This window comes from Manacus candei, unplaced genomic scaffold, assembly GCF_025592945.1.
Source record: "Manacus candei isolate 608988 ecotype Guabito, Panama unplaced genomic scaffold, ASM2559294v1 h1tg000003l, whole genome shotgun sequence".
In the NCBI taxonomy this organism is placed as follows: Eukaryota; Metazoa; Chordata; class Aves; order Passeriformes; family Pipridae; genus Manacus; species Manacus candei.
In genome coordinates, this window is record NW_026138051.1 from 16,587,139 (window position 1) to 16,600,647 (window position 13,509).

General features: G+C 43.2%; 1 long non-coding RNA gene across 9 annotated transcripts in view; it reads left to right on the forward strand.

Annotated features, from left to right (window-relative positions):
• Positions 1 to 13,509, forward strand: part of LOC127470821 (uncharacterized) — an 86,897-nt gene that overhangs the window by 39,158 nt on the left and 34,230 nt on the right. For 7 of the 9 annotated variants that reach the window (XR_007904421.1, XR_007904405.1, XR_007904413.1 and 4 more), the window contains 3 exons: positions 5,083 to 5,195; positions 11,411 to 11,514; positions 13,155 to 13,244. This is a non-coding gene — a long non-coding RNA (uncharacterized LOC127470821). Of the gene's footprint in view, positions 1 to 5,082; positions 5,196 to 7,909; positions 8,010 to 11,410; positions 11,515 to 13,154; positions 13,245 to 13,509 lie in introns of all 9 variants that reach the window. The other 2 variants (XR_007904403.1, XR_007904408.1) reach the window with 2 other exon arrangements.

The following is a 13,509-nucleotide window of genomic DNA, read 5'->3' on the forward strand; positions in this document are numbered from 1 at the left end:
ATGTGACTCACGAATACATATGTGTCCAGTTGGAAGTTATGTGGGAAAACACAAACCTCCTTCAGCAGCTGAAATATTTGACCAAACTTGGTGCTTTGCGATGCATTAGATCAAGGTTTCTTCTCCAGATCTAAATGTGAAACTGCTGTCACTCGTGATTTTGAGCTGATATTTTACTGTGGGTCTCTGGGCACTGTCCTTTACCACTTGGGAGGAACATAAAGTGTTTCTCATAAATTCCTGAAGAAGTGTCTGACATGACCGTGTCCTGCAGCAGCTCCTTGTGCTGTGACACTCCGGGAGCTTCCTCACTGGACTTTGCCTGTTCTGTACCATCTATTCTATATGACTGTTAGACCTCTAAGTAAAAAAAAAAAACCAACCCAAATCTGGATGAATTCCCACTCAAACATGCTGGAAGGCTGCCATGTGTGTTATGGTTGTAACTTTTAAACCGGTGTGTCTGCTCCGTGCGGCTCTTGGTGCCCCTGTAGGTGTTGAGGGCCACCCTCTGAAATCCTGGGGCTCTTCCTCAACCACCTCCTGCCCTGTTTTGGTGCTGTGACCAGGGACAGGTGGCCCCAAAAGTTTGGTAGAGGAAGCTGGAGGCTGTAGGTGCAGCGGGAGCTGCCCAGCCAACGTGTGTGAGCGTCGGCAGAGATTTAACATCTTGTACCTATCTTGTGTCAGGGAGCTGAGAACAGGGAAGGAACATGTCTGATAATGTGTTTCACATTGAAATAATTAAAGAGAATTGTTGCTGGAGGGAAATATGCCTTTAAAAATTAACCCTGACATCTCTCTGACAATTCGGTGTTTTACAAGAGATCCTTTTTTCCCCTTCCTTCTTTTTTTTTTCCCCCTCTTCTTTAGTTTTTCTAAACTTGATATGCATTTTTCAGCACTTCAGAAAATGCAGAGCCTTTGAAAAGTTCCCTGTACGAACAGCCTGTACTTGCAGGAGCAGTCCCATCTATTTTCCACTGAACTACTCGCAGGACTGATGTTTCAAGGAACGGGTCTGAAGTAAATGACACGTTCTGCAATGCCTGGAGCCTCTGCTAGTTATTATTGTTTGAATCTATCTCTTGATTGCATATATTGCAGTCTTCTATCACACAGGGAGGCACTTTGGAAATCTCAGTGTTGTTCCTCAAATAGCCATGGAGCAGCTCGCTGTTTTATTTCTTGTGACGGGGAAAAAAAAAATCCTTGGAAATTGAAAGTAGTCATCTCCATTAAGCACTAAAAGTTTAAAGATGTTCTTTTTGATGGAGCTGGAGTGTTTGAAAACAAATGGGAACATCTCTAGGAACAGTATTACTTACTTTTTAAAATTCTAGATGTGGCAACAGCAATTATGCTCATGTTTTTGTCATCTGTAGAAAGTTAAATATACAAGCAGATGCCGGTGTTCAGGAAGTTTGAATTCATTGTATTGTGGTTGTAGCAGTTATTTACCAGTTCAAGAACTGTGCAACTTTTTATTGGGGTGAATCACTGTACTTTCAGTTCTGCATTTGATCATAATTTGTCGGTCCAGGGCTAGGCAATGTGGGATTTCTCTCACTTTGATTATTTACTCACTAATTTGAAGGTGGATTTGAAGGTTGTATGAAAGGGTGGATGAGGTGGCAGGATTTGTGCCTGATGCTCAGGCTGCTTCTCCTCTCTTTGCTGTGGCTGGAGCTGCCTCAGTCCCTGCGTGTGCCCGGGGGGAATCCGAGCCCGTTATTCCAGCCACGATGGCTTGGAATCTGCACTTCCCTGGCCTGAGGAGAGGCTGAGGTGCTGCTCAGGCATTTCTGGCTTTCAGTTCTTCAGCTCAGAAAACAGACATGCAAATTGTCCTTCAGATGCTGAAAAGTTGGGGGGTTTTTAGGTTTTTTTCTTCCTTTTTTTCTTCTTTTGAGTTATGGGTGACCTCATGGGAGGCTATCACGGTACAATGTACAGGAGCAAGCTCATACTTTAAATTTATATTTTTAATTTAGATTCTCAGGTTGCAGAGCAGATTCCTGGCTGACACACTCTGTGTCCTCTGGTGCACCCCAATTTGGTGTAACTGGTCTACAGCAACAGAGAATTTCCTCACAGGAGCCAAACCCTCCTTCATCCCTTAGTCAGGGGGGAGAGATTCAGCCTCATATTTCCTCCTCCCCTGAACTTTTAACAATTTGGGGATCTCGGGGCTCAATCCTTCAAGATGCTGACTACCCCCACGGGTGCTTAAATCAGGATAACTGAGGGCTCGTGGTGCTTCTTATGACTGGGAGCTTCGTTAGCTAAAATTTAAAACACAAAATACTTTAAAAAACACTCCTCAAAAACGTTTTTTTTTGGCTTGGGGAATGATTTTTGCCCTTTTCTATAAAAACAGCAACTGCAGAAGTATCTGTTAGCTGCTGTGATGTGCTATAAACCTATCTGTACACAACATTGCTTTTTGGCTATTAGAGGCTCATTAAAAAAATTAAAGTCCCCACAATTTACAATATTTTCCATTGAAATAGCATGTTAACACATTTCTTTAATCAGTGTGTAACTGTCAAGGGAAAGAACAATTCATCTAGTATATGCATGCATTAGGAAAAAAAATTATCAAATTTAATTTTATTTGTTTTATATTCAGGGCTTTTTTGAAGGAATTCCTGCAGGGAAATGGTTAATCTATTTTTAACTAAAGCTTACTTTTGTAATCTATCCAGTGCTTAGAGTTCTGTCATTGATCTATGATTTATGTGATTTAAACCACCTCTTGGCTGTAACATTGGTTTCTATCCAAGATGCTGAGCTGAATACTAATTACGAGATCAAATTTATGCTGTTGGGCTGAGCAGCTGAAGGAGCTTTCCAGGCAGGACTCCCTTAAACCAAGCCACCATTGAGCATTAGTGAAATATTTGGTGAGGGGGATGGGGGGAAAAAAAAAAAAAAAGCTGGAAAAGGGGAGAAAAAAAAAAAAGGCAGGAAAACTGAAGTGTCCTTTGCAAGCTTTATTATTTTCAGTTCTCCTGCCCGAGTGTTCAGTGCCACGGGCAGATATTCCGTGTGTGTGTGAGCCTGTGAATATGCACATGGGGCTGTTTTTCCAGCAGAATCTCACTAATTCACCCTAACGATTGGGAAACCCACTGAGAGAAGCCAAATGGCACGAGTGAGCAAACAAATAAATATGATTGAGGATGTTTTATTCCGAGATGTATTTTCTGCCTTTATTTTGACAAGTATCACGTTGTCAGGATGATTTATGGTATATCAGAGCGTACCAGGAAATGCACTGTAGGATGGGTTCTTACAGTAAGAAAGTCTTGGTAACAATAGCTTTGCTTTACCTCTCCTTAAGGCATTCTTTTGCTGAGAAATAAGCCAAACCCACCAATTTTATAGAAAACACAGGGTTTAGGTTTTCCTTCCATAAGAATCAGTGATATTCTTCCATTTACCTGCACCACCCTTGCAGAAGAGGTTGGGATGGCAGCAATTTGCTTGGGTATAGGGGGGTCAAAACATGTGCAAACAGCTCGGAATCCAAAATCCAGTCAGAACAAAAATGAAATTTGGAACTGGAATTTTATTGATTATAATAATTTTTGAGAGAAAACATGTTCTGACGCGTCATCTGACTTTCACCTCTGTTGGTACAACGTTGAAGTGTTTCATTTTGGCGATGCTGGAATGGTTTAATTTGTTCAGGGTTCATTTTAATTAATTAATTAATCCTTTTCGTGTTTCCCATATGCTTTGTCTTGTATTTTTTTTTTACCATTTGCAGCCAGCCGACGGCGTATCATTAAACCACAACATTTTCATAGAATGTTTGCACAAATTCAGTTTCATCAAAATATTTTCAAGTATCTTACAGATCTTTTAAGGAACTTTAGCCTTCTGAACCGGGGAAAACATTGGAATTTCTCACAGAGCAGGAATTCTGGGCTGTGGCTGTGGAGTGGTGTGTTCTGCCCTCGGGGCTTGGGAAATGCAACCTTGGCCAACGGATTAAGGTGTAGGTGATGTCCTCAGACAGATCAGGGGAAGGACTGGGATCCTGTTTTGTTTTCCCTGTGTTGCCATTGTTGTCTGGAGCTGGTTGGAGGGGCTGTGTGTGCTGACACCCCTCCCCTGGCAGAGGTTATGGAGCCAGCAGGTCATCCCGCTCCGGCCGCAGGAGGCCCTTTAGTGGGGAATTAGTTTCCTTTTATCCTTATTCTTGCTCGCTTTAAAAACAAAACCCAAAGCAAATAATAAAAAAAAAAAAAAAAAAAAGGAGAGAGAAAAAAACCCCCAACCCAGAAACAGAAATAAAACAAACAGAAAACCTTGAAAAAGTTTCTTCCAAGGGCAATTTTAAATAGCTACCTTTGGTTGTGTGTCTATTGCTTGTGATCTTCCTCTTTTCTTATTTCTCTCATTTCTAATGTGGAGAAATTAATATTTCAGTTAGATCCTTTTGCCTTTTAAACTGATATTATTTATAGTCCACTCGATGTCATATTGGCTTTTTAATGTGCATTGTTACAAACCATTTGCAATGAAAATAATCCCCATTGTGTACATTCGGGGAAAAGTTTCTGAATATCCACATGTACACGTGATACTGGATGGGATGAGCCTGGGGACAGTTCTGTTAAGAGGAGCCACAGTTCCTGACCCCATCTGTGTGCTTTGTTCTGCTGTGATGCCCTCCTTACCCACCTCCCCTGTACCTACAGTAGGTTCATCTCTAAACGCTGCCAGCTGTAAATGCAATGAATTTCCTCACAGTCTTAAATCTGCAAAAATTACTAAAAATCCTGGAGGAGCCCAGGGACACTGAAGACACCCCAATGTTGTGGCTGTAATTGCAGTCAGGTCACTTTGCCAGCTGACAGTAAGTGCTGGATGTGAGACATTCCCTCACTGCTTATGCAGGGAAATAATTTGCACCATCAGTGATGTTGTTGATCTCGAGTGATATGAGGTAAAACAACAGCAGTGAAGATGGGGCTGGAGTTAATTGCTGTCACGGTCTGAGGGACTTCAAAGGAAGGATTTTACCAGAAGCCTCATTAAATGGGTTGGATATTTTGCTGTGCTGAACAGGTGGCTGAAGTGCTCCAAAGGGAAGAGTTTGGAGATGGGAATCACCTCCGAGACTCTCCGTACCCGTGAAGCTGCCAGGGGGGAGAGGAGCTCCAGCTCCAGGGATACCCAAGGTGAGCCAAGGGGTGTCCATGGGTCAGGGAGGGTTTTGGGAGTCACAGACCCCCAGACATCCCAGTGGTGTCCAAATCCTGAGCAGGTGCTGCTGTTTCTTGGAACCACTGGCTCGTGGGACTGGGGCTGTGGATGTCACACGGGGCTTGTGTGGCCTCAGGGCGGTGGCTGTGCCTCATGGCCAGGGCTCTGGGTGCCAGGGCAGCCTTTCTGCCCTGCACCAGGGCTGGCTCTCACCTCCACTGTGCCTCTTACACAGCTTTTACAGAGCAAAAAGTCATCGAGGAGGGGAGGAGTCCTCTATAAAATACAGTATAGTAACATTCTAGAGGAAACATATACAATATTATGTGTGTATATATATATATGTATATACACTAAGTGTATGTTCTGCTTTTCCTTTTCTTTCTTTGCAGAAGAACTGTTAAATTAACAATTGTGGCTTTGACAATGATCTGTGGGGGTTTTCACTGAAAGTAGAAAAACTAAAATCACAGTGATTTAACACATAAATGTATATTTAAGATGTGATTCCTGCCTGCTGGATAAGTAGATATTGTGTATACCTTCACGTATATATCAGTAGTACAAAAGGAAATTTATTTCCTCAGTCATCATAAAATCAGAATAGAATGGTTTGGGTTGGAAGGGACCTGAAAGACCATCCCATTGCACCCCTTGCCATGGGCAGGGACACCTTCCACTAGCCCAGGTTGCTCCAAGCCCCATCCAGCCTGGCTTTGAACACTTCCAGGAATGGGGCAGCCACAGCTTCTCTGGCCAAGGGAATCATGACAAGGGAAATTCAGCTTTCCTCTATCTCTGCTTACATAGGAATGCTCACTAATCCCACAGATGCAAAATGGTTTGAAGAGTAAAAGATTTTAAGTCAACTCAGGCTGCTGAACATCCAAGAAGAGAAAGACCCCCCCCATAAAAATGGGTTGTTTGCCCTTGGGAATCTATTTATCAGCAGCATGAAAAAAAATCCCAGCAAACAAACATCAGAGAAATCCAAACCACAACAAGGCAAGATTTGGGATCCCTTCTTAAGGGAGTAGGAGCCCCAGAAGAGGTCATGTGCCTTTGAAGCACTGCTTGGTTTTCATGGAAAATGGACATAAGTTAAGATACAAGTTATAAAAAAGAGTAGGAACTCTGTAATTTCTGCAAACCAGTGGAAATTAATAAAACCCAGGGCTAGCTATTAGATAAACCCGAGCAGACAAGGTGTGGGTAACTATCCGTAGAGGGGCTGACATGATGAATGATGATGGATCCAAACTCATCTGAAGTTCTTCAGGAATAATAGCAGCCTAAAGTCATTTCTGTAGGGTACCTAAATGTGCCTGAAACACAACAGTGTATTGAAGGTTGCATATTATGCTGAGAATGACAAGTATTTATGATTGGAAGGTCTCTGGGTTGGGATTATCAGTTTTTGTGTATCTTTTCTCGGTTCTTTAATCTTTGATTTAAAGATCCATCCAGAGATAAAAAAAGGGCTGATTCCTAGAATTGTCCCCCAGAGACAGTAAATACCCTCTTACCTCAAGAAAATCAGCAGTGCCTGGTACTACAAAGGTGTTTTTCTTTTGGAGGAAGGAATGTCCTCCTTGAGCTGGAGAGAGGCACCTCAGGGGTAGGAGGGAGGGTAGGTGAGGGCTCAGCTCAGATAAGCTTGGCTCAACTCAGCTCCTTCCTAGGAGTGGGAAAGAAAAATCCTACTGTGCAGTGCCAGTTGTGTCCAGTGAGTGTTATGTAAATGCGGTTGCAAATGTTGTTGAGTTTGTTTGGGCCTTTTTATAAGTGTTTGGGTTTTTGTTAATTTATGGTCACAGCACTCGTGGTTCAATGTGGCAGCTGAAGACAAATGACAGGTACAAGTGTAAAGAATCGACAGAAATCTGTGTGATCACGAGGGGGACGAAGTGGAGTTTTAGAAGCAAAATGCTCCTTCTGCAGAACTTCTGCCTTCCAGTTGTCTTTGTGTCTCCGGAGTGTTGTCGCCTCGTTCCAGCGAGAGCGAGGGATTTTGATTGCAGGTTGTTCTGCAAGCACGACAAACACAATCTGCATTTGTCTCAGCTTTGGAAGGGGAGAAGCTGTGCAATGCACAGATTGATTTGCAAGACCTTAAGGTTTCCAGCTTTCCCTAACCTTTGCTAACAAACTGCAGCAATCTGTTCTTTGAGCGTGTTCCTCCTCCTGGGTCTGTAAGAGCCTTTGAGACAGAGCTCATTTTTCCAGCGTTGACTGTAGAGATTTGTGATTTTAGATGTGAATGTCCCTTTCTCAACCCTGCTACCAGTGACCCAGTGCATAGTAAGTGTCTCACATTATAAAGTGGTTATTCACAGAGGGCTCTGACCAGCGCTATCTGGAGGGTGGGAGATGCTTTCCCGGCAGTGGGATGTGGATGTCGTGGGGCAGATCTTCAGCCAGGAGAAAAACCCTGCTTGGTCCTGCAGCTCAATGGCTGTCTGTTAATTCATGTGGAAAATTCGTGACCCCAGGGAGACCACAAAGTTCAGTGTCCTTGAGTGAGGGCCACACTTTGCAGTCAAGATCAAAATGTCTTTCTTCCCAGAGTTCCCTTGAATTTGGATTTTTCTGTAAGTCCTTCAAATTGTTTTATACTGAAACCTACAGCATTATTCAGGAACGGATTATTGAGGAATGATCCGTGTGTTCTCCCTTTCTCTTTTATTAGGTTATTGAATCTCCATACCCTTAGGAAGATGGAGCCCTGAAATCTCACCTGGATCCTCTGCTCATAGGTTGCACTCATCCTGTGTGGAGGTTGAGCTCTGGTATGGCCATTAGTACCCCAGAAAAACTTCAGGACTTCATTTGGTTGTCCTTGAAGAGCCTCAGTCTTTGATTTTCAGTTCAGTTACAGCAAGTTTTTGAGGAAACTCTCTCAGTAGAAGGATTCTGGAGGACAGACAAGGGCCTGGTCTGCCTGTCAAGTGTGTGCTCCAGGCACTTTCCTCTTGTGTTTCAGTGGGAAACAGAGAGGTGGGATTGCCTTGTGCTGGAGCAAATCCCCTGAGCAGAGGATTTGCAGCTCCTTGGCAGCTCCTTGGCAGCCGAGACCCTCGAGGCAGTGCAGTTTTCCTCTTCTCCTTTTGAAAGCAGCCAGGTATTTGGAAAGATGAATCATCTGCTGGCACAAAATCTTTCATCCCTTTCTACAGGGGTGTTTGTCTTCTCTTTGGGGGATCAGCCTGCAATTAAAGCTGTGGCTGTTGTTCACCTCTCAAGGCACAGGGAATTAAAGCAAACAAACCCAAGAGGACAAAGGGCTGTTAAGAAGAGAATTAACCTGGTAACAGTAGTGACATCAGCATCACTTCTTGGTTATGTAGGAATTGGGTGGATGTGTGAAGTTTTGCTATTGCACCAAAATGCCTGTTTTCAGCCAGGGAACAAGCCTTTTGTCCATCATTCAGACATGTCAGAGGATCTCCATCTCCCTTTTTAGCCCTTGGTCCTGATACCATCAGTGCTGGAGGTGATGGCAGGGTGGAGGGCAATGCCATGGGGCTCCCTCACTCCTGGCTCATTAACACCTGGTCACTCCACCCTTGAATCCAATCACCAGTGCCCAAGTGCAGATGTGTTTCACAGCTCTGCCATGTTTGATTGAGTCTCTTATTTGTGTATGTAGCTCTCTTGTTTATTTATTTATATTTCATGGATGCATAAAAATGTATCTCAGAGACTTTCCCCCTTCCAGACAGCTTCTCATCAAGTCTTCTACTGGGCAGTCAGGCAAAGTTATCTATACTGCTGTGGATTTTATCAGTTCAATATGTAAACAATTAAAAAAGAAAAGGAGTGGTTTCAGGCAGCAAAGTGGCCCTTGAGCACCTCAGTCAAGTGTTGCTTTTAAGTGCTGAATTTTTCATTCCTTTTTTTTTTTACATTATTTTCTTCCACTTGTTGCTTTATGTGAGTGCACAGAACAGATGAAATGAACTACAGAGGAGGAAATGTGGAAGTTGTTGGCACACAAAATGCTGTCAAAGGCAGAAAGCAGGCAAATGGACAGAGGTTTAGTATTTCCCTGCCCATCCCTTCCAATCTCTTTGGTTAATAACAACTTTCCTTATTACATAAAGCAACTGCAGATCTAGAAATCAGTAGAAAAGCTTAAGCTTGAAAATTTGACTGTTCAAGGTGTGATAAAACTTCCCTCTTGAGAAGGTCTGTCACCTTTCATTTGACTTACAAGTGGTGTCTCTCTGGAAAGGTGCTGGGGCCATGTCACAGTCCTGAGCAGGGAGTGTTATAAATATTTGTGAGTTACTGGGGAAAACACTTGTGGGTGGTTGTTCACAAACAAAATCTATTGCTCTCCAGAGGAGGGAGGGGAACCTGCTCTCTGCTCTGCACAGCTCCTGGGGTGCAAACCAATCTCTTGTGCGCTGCTGTTTCCCCACAGAGGGGTTTCATCCCCCCGTCGTCCTGGTGGTGACAAGGGCCACCTGGGCCCCCTGTGCTGCCCCTTGCTCTCCATCAAGTCCCTTCTCTGGGTCAGATCGAGAACCTGAAAACCAAGGTCTGTTCCTAGCAGTAAACCCATCAATTATAAACCCTGTACTTATCTGAGAGCCATTTGTGTCATTAACATTTGGACTCAGAGGTCTTTTCTGACCTAAATGATCCTATGATTCTTTGATTAGCAGGGTACTTAGAACCAATCATTTTAGCTGGAAATACATAATTATCCTTTCCCAAATCTCACCCCAGTTCAGGTATTCCCTCCGGAATGCTCTCCAGGTCTTTCTCCTTTTCACAAGCAAGAAGCCTTATCTCCAAGCAAACACCAACACTGCTGTCTCTCCCAGTTTGCCCTGCGTGATGTATTTTCTAATTTGTGCTATTTTGACCTTCTCCAGCAGAAGGTGTGGTAGCCCTTCAGTGGAGCACTGTGGAAGTACCCTTGGGTCCTCCTCCCTCAACCAGTGAGTGCCCTGCTTCCTTTTCTGTTGTCCTAAAAATAAGAATTACATTGCTCTGTGCAGTCACATCCCTCGGTCAGAGCTTCTTGAAAGCAGCAGGCTGTACTGTAGAGTCAAGCTTCCTGGATTCCATTAACATTTTGTTAATGAAATAGTGCTTTGTCAAAGAGTCTTGAAAACTTAAAAGGGTATTTAAGCTTCTTCCATGAGTCAATACCATGTAATGTCAACATTACCACGAAGGGATAATTCAGAGATGTCACACAAAGCTTGTGTTATGCCATTTGCAGTCTAGCAAAACAGCTCAGCATTTATGTTGTTTAATCCATCTTCGAAAATCTTTTGTTCTGAAAAAGTTTGAGATCAATCTTGTCAGTATTTACTGACACAAAGCTGATGTAAGTCACTGTGCTCCTATTGACTCCATCCGAGTTGTAACGATTTACCCCAGCCTGGAATTAAGCCCAAATTAGGCATATGAAGAACTCAATATCAAAGTTTTAAGGAACATGGAGCTGAATGGAGCAGATCCTGGAAATGACAGTGTGGATAGAAGTGGAGTGAAGCAAATAGTTTGCAACGATCTGGGGCGGGGGAGACACAACTGGAAGAGACTTCAGGAAACACAACATTATCTAAAACTTTGCATTGGTGAAATAGTGGAATTCCCTGGCTAGAGGCAAAGAGGAAATACAGAAATAGGGAGTTCAGACGTGAGTGCTGGCAGTGACACGAGGGATGTGGGGGCTGAATTCCAAACTGTGTGTGCTGCAGTGCCCTGGCTTTGTGTCACTGTCGCAGTGAGTCTCCTCAAGGTCCATGAAATCCTTCCTTCCAGCCCTCCTTCCCTTCTTTTTTTAGCATTTCTGTAATCATACCTACCATGGAAGGGAGTGGTTTCATCCCACTGGACACTGCAGCAATGCTGTTTGTTTTACCTTTGTACTTTTTAATCCTTTTCCAGTAAAGCTCTGTATAATTGATGTAGTTGAACGCAGCGAACAGTGGCCTCAGCTTGCTTTGTTGAAAATAGAGTGCCTTACTTCATCCTTGGCTGAATCCAAAATGCTCTCTGTGATTATTTCTTGGCTGTGTTGAATCTACTTCAGTTTCAGACTCTGCAGATATATGGGGTCAATTGTGCAATATGTAAAGTGACGTGAAGTTCTTTGGAAATAATTCCCATATTTTGCTGGCAAAGGTTTAGTATTTCACCCACGTTTTGGATTTTTGTTTCAAACCAGGCACTGTGCAAGCAGGGAGCATCCCAGACCCGTGGAGGAGCTCAGCAGGAGAAGAATCAGTGGGGGAAAATAGTCCTAATGCTGTGTTGCTGCTGGTGGGTCAGGTATGCCGAGGTAATTTGCAGGTTCTGTGGGAGTCAGGGATACTTTCTGGCTTGATTGCACACAGCAGGAAGAAAAATATCATGAGGCTCCTCATTTGTACTTTTATGCTGTTTTACAACCTGGGAAACATTTGGGGAACAAACCAATTGCTCTTTCTGTGAAGAGCTACGGGGCCTTGCAGCCTCTTGCTCCAGGTGAGGTCACTGCCAGGGCAGCAGAAGGGAGAATAAAATATGGACAAAAGGAAACACAGGGCAAAACCAGGGTTTGAAACCATCTGAGAGCAGGTTGTACAGCACATTGTGTGTTCTACCTGTCTTGTATGGAAGGGTCTCAAAATGCTTGGCTTTTCCTGGGAGATGCCTTGTCCAAAGGAGGCTGTACCTGTGTTTATGCAGGCCAAGCATAATTTTACAATTAAATTAAATTTTAGCATTGTCTCCCCCATCCCAGTATATTTGATCAGGTGCTTTAAAGGAATAATATATTTGCTAAGTAGGAAAATGTGATAAAAACCACAAATGTCACATAAGAAGTGGAATCAGATATAAAGTTTTGATCCATCTTGGCCTGCTGTTATAAATCAAACTTGGAGGGAGCACCATGAACCTGAAACACCTCAGTCAGCACTGCAGCAAAATGAGCATGGCAATGGAGGGGATGTTTAAATTGAGGTTAAAAGAAAAACAAACCCAAGTGCTTCTAATAAAAACCAAAATAATAATGATATGGGGAGTAATGCAACTATACCTGTGAACTGCCATTCAGACACAGACTGGCCCAAAGGCTTTAAAGCTTTTAATAAAAATATAATATAAATAAGAGGAGTCTGACAAAGCAATGCAGGATTGTGTGCATTTTAATCTAGTATTAAAAAAAAAAAAAGAAAAAAAGTCCTTGAAGACAGTTGAGACTGAAGAACTGATTCAGGAGGTAGAAACTGTGCCCAAAGATTTGTATCTGTGGCAGTGGAGGTTTGAAGGAAGAGGGAAGTGGCCACATCAGGTGTGTGATGGCAGTGGGAGCAGGGAGAACCTCTGCTAACCCAGGGAAAAGGGATCAAATCCCAGAGATGCAACTGCCCTCTCCCAGTAGCAAAATGAGACTCCCTTGCAGATGCAGAGCTGATACATCTTACAAAAAATCAGGTGTTACAAAAATTTAATCTAAATTGTTTTTAAAAACGTCAGGTGCCTGATACAAAGGCTCTGCAGATAATCTGCAAGACTATTGTGCTTCTGCTTCTCTTAAAAATCCTTTTCTGATTTTCTTTACCTCATCAAAGACATTAAACATTTGTAAATCTGCTTGTACATGAACCTGCATCTCCCCTTGTCTCAGTTCTCCATGTATAAATTGAAGAGAAGAGTATTTTCATCTGTACTTCTCTGTATTTCCTGTGTAAAGTCTGAATTCTGGGGAAAACAGCTCTGTACTGCTCTGTGTTTAGACAGTGCCCACCCAAGCAGAATCCTTTTGTTGTCCAAGGGCTCCCAGGTCTGACCAGAGAACAGGTAATTTCTGAGCCAAACAGAATATTTCCTCTAGATTGCATTAACCTGGGTAATTGAAAGAAATCAGTGTTTTTACCACTTTATCATGTGTTGAGCAACTGCTGATTGCAGTTTCCCTGTTCCAGGCAGTTTGAACAGAGGTCTGTGGTGCTCCAGCTCGTTGGGAACTTCTGTGCTCAGGCCAGGAGGATGCTACAGATGGAGCTGATCTGTGAGTAAGTTTCTGGAGGCCATTATGTCTCCTACAGTTTTGGTTTGTTTTTTTTTTCTAAAGGAGCCATTGCTCTGTCCCTGTCTGTGTGTGAGGGAGAGAGAGGAAGAGCATCGCTCGAGGGTTTCGCTTGTCACGCTGCCTAAATACCCCTTATTTTTAGCTGGAGTCTTCTGAATACGAGATCCCACTACAGGTAGGTGAAGTGACCTCTTTGGGTTTGAATCTGCTCTTCTGTGGCAGATTCGAGGCTGCAGCTTTGAACAGGA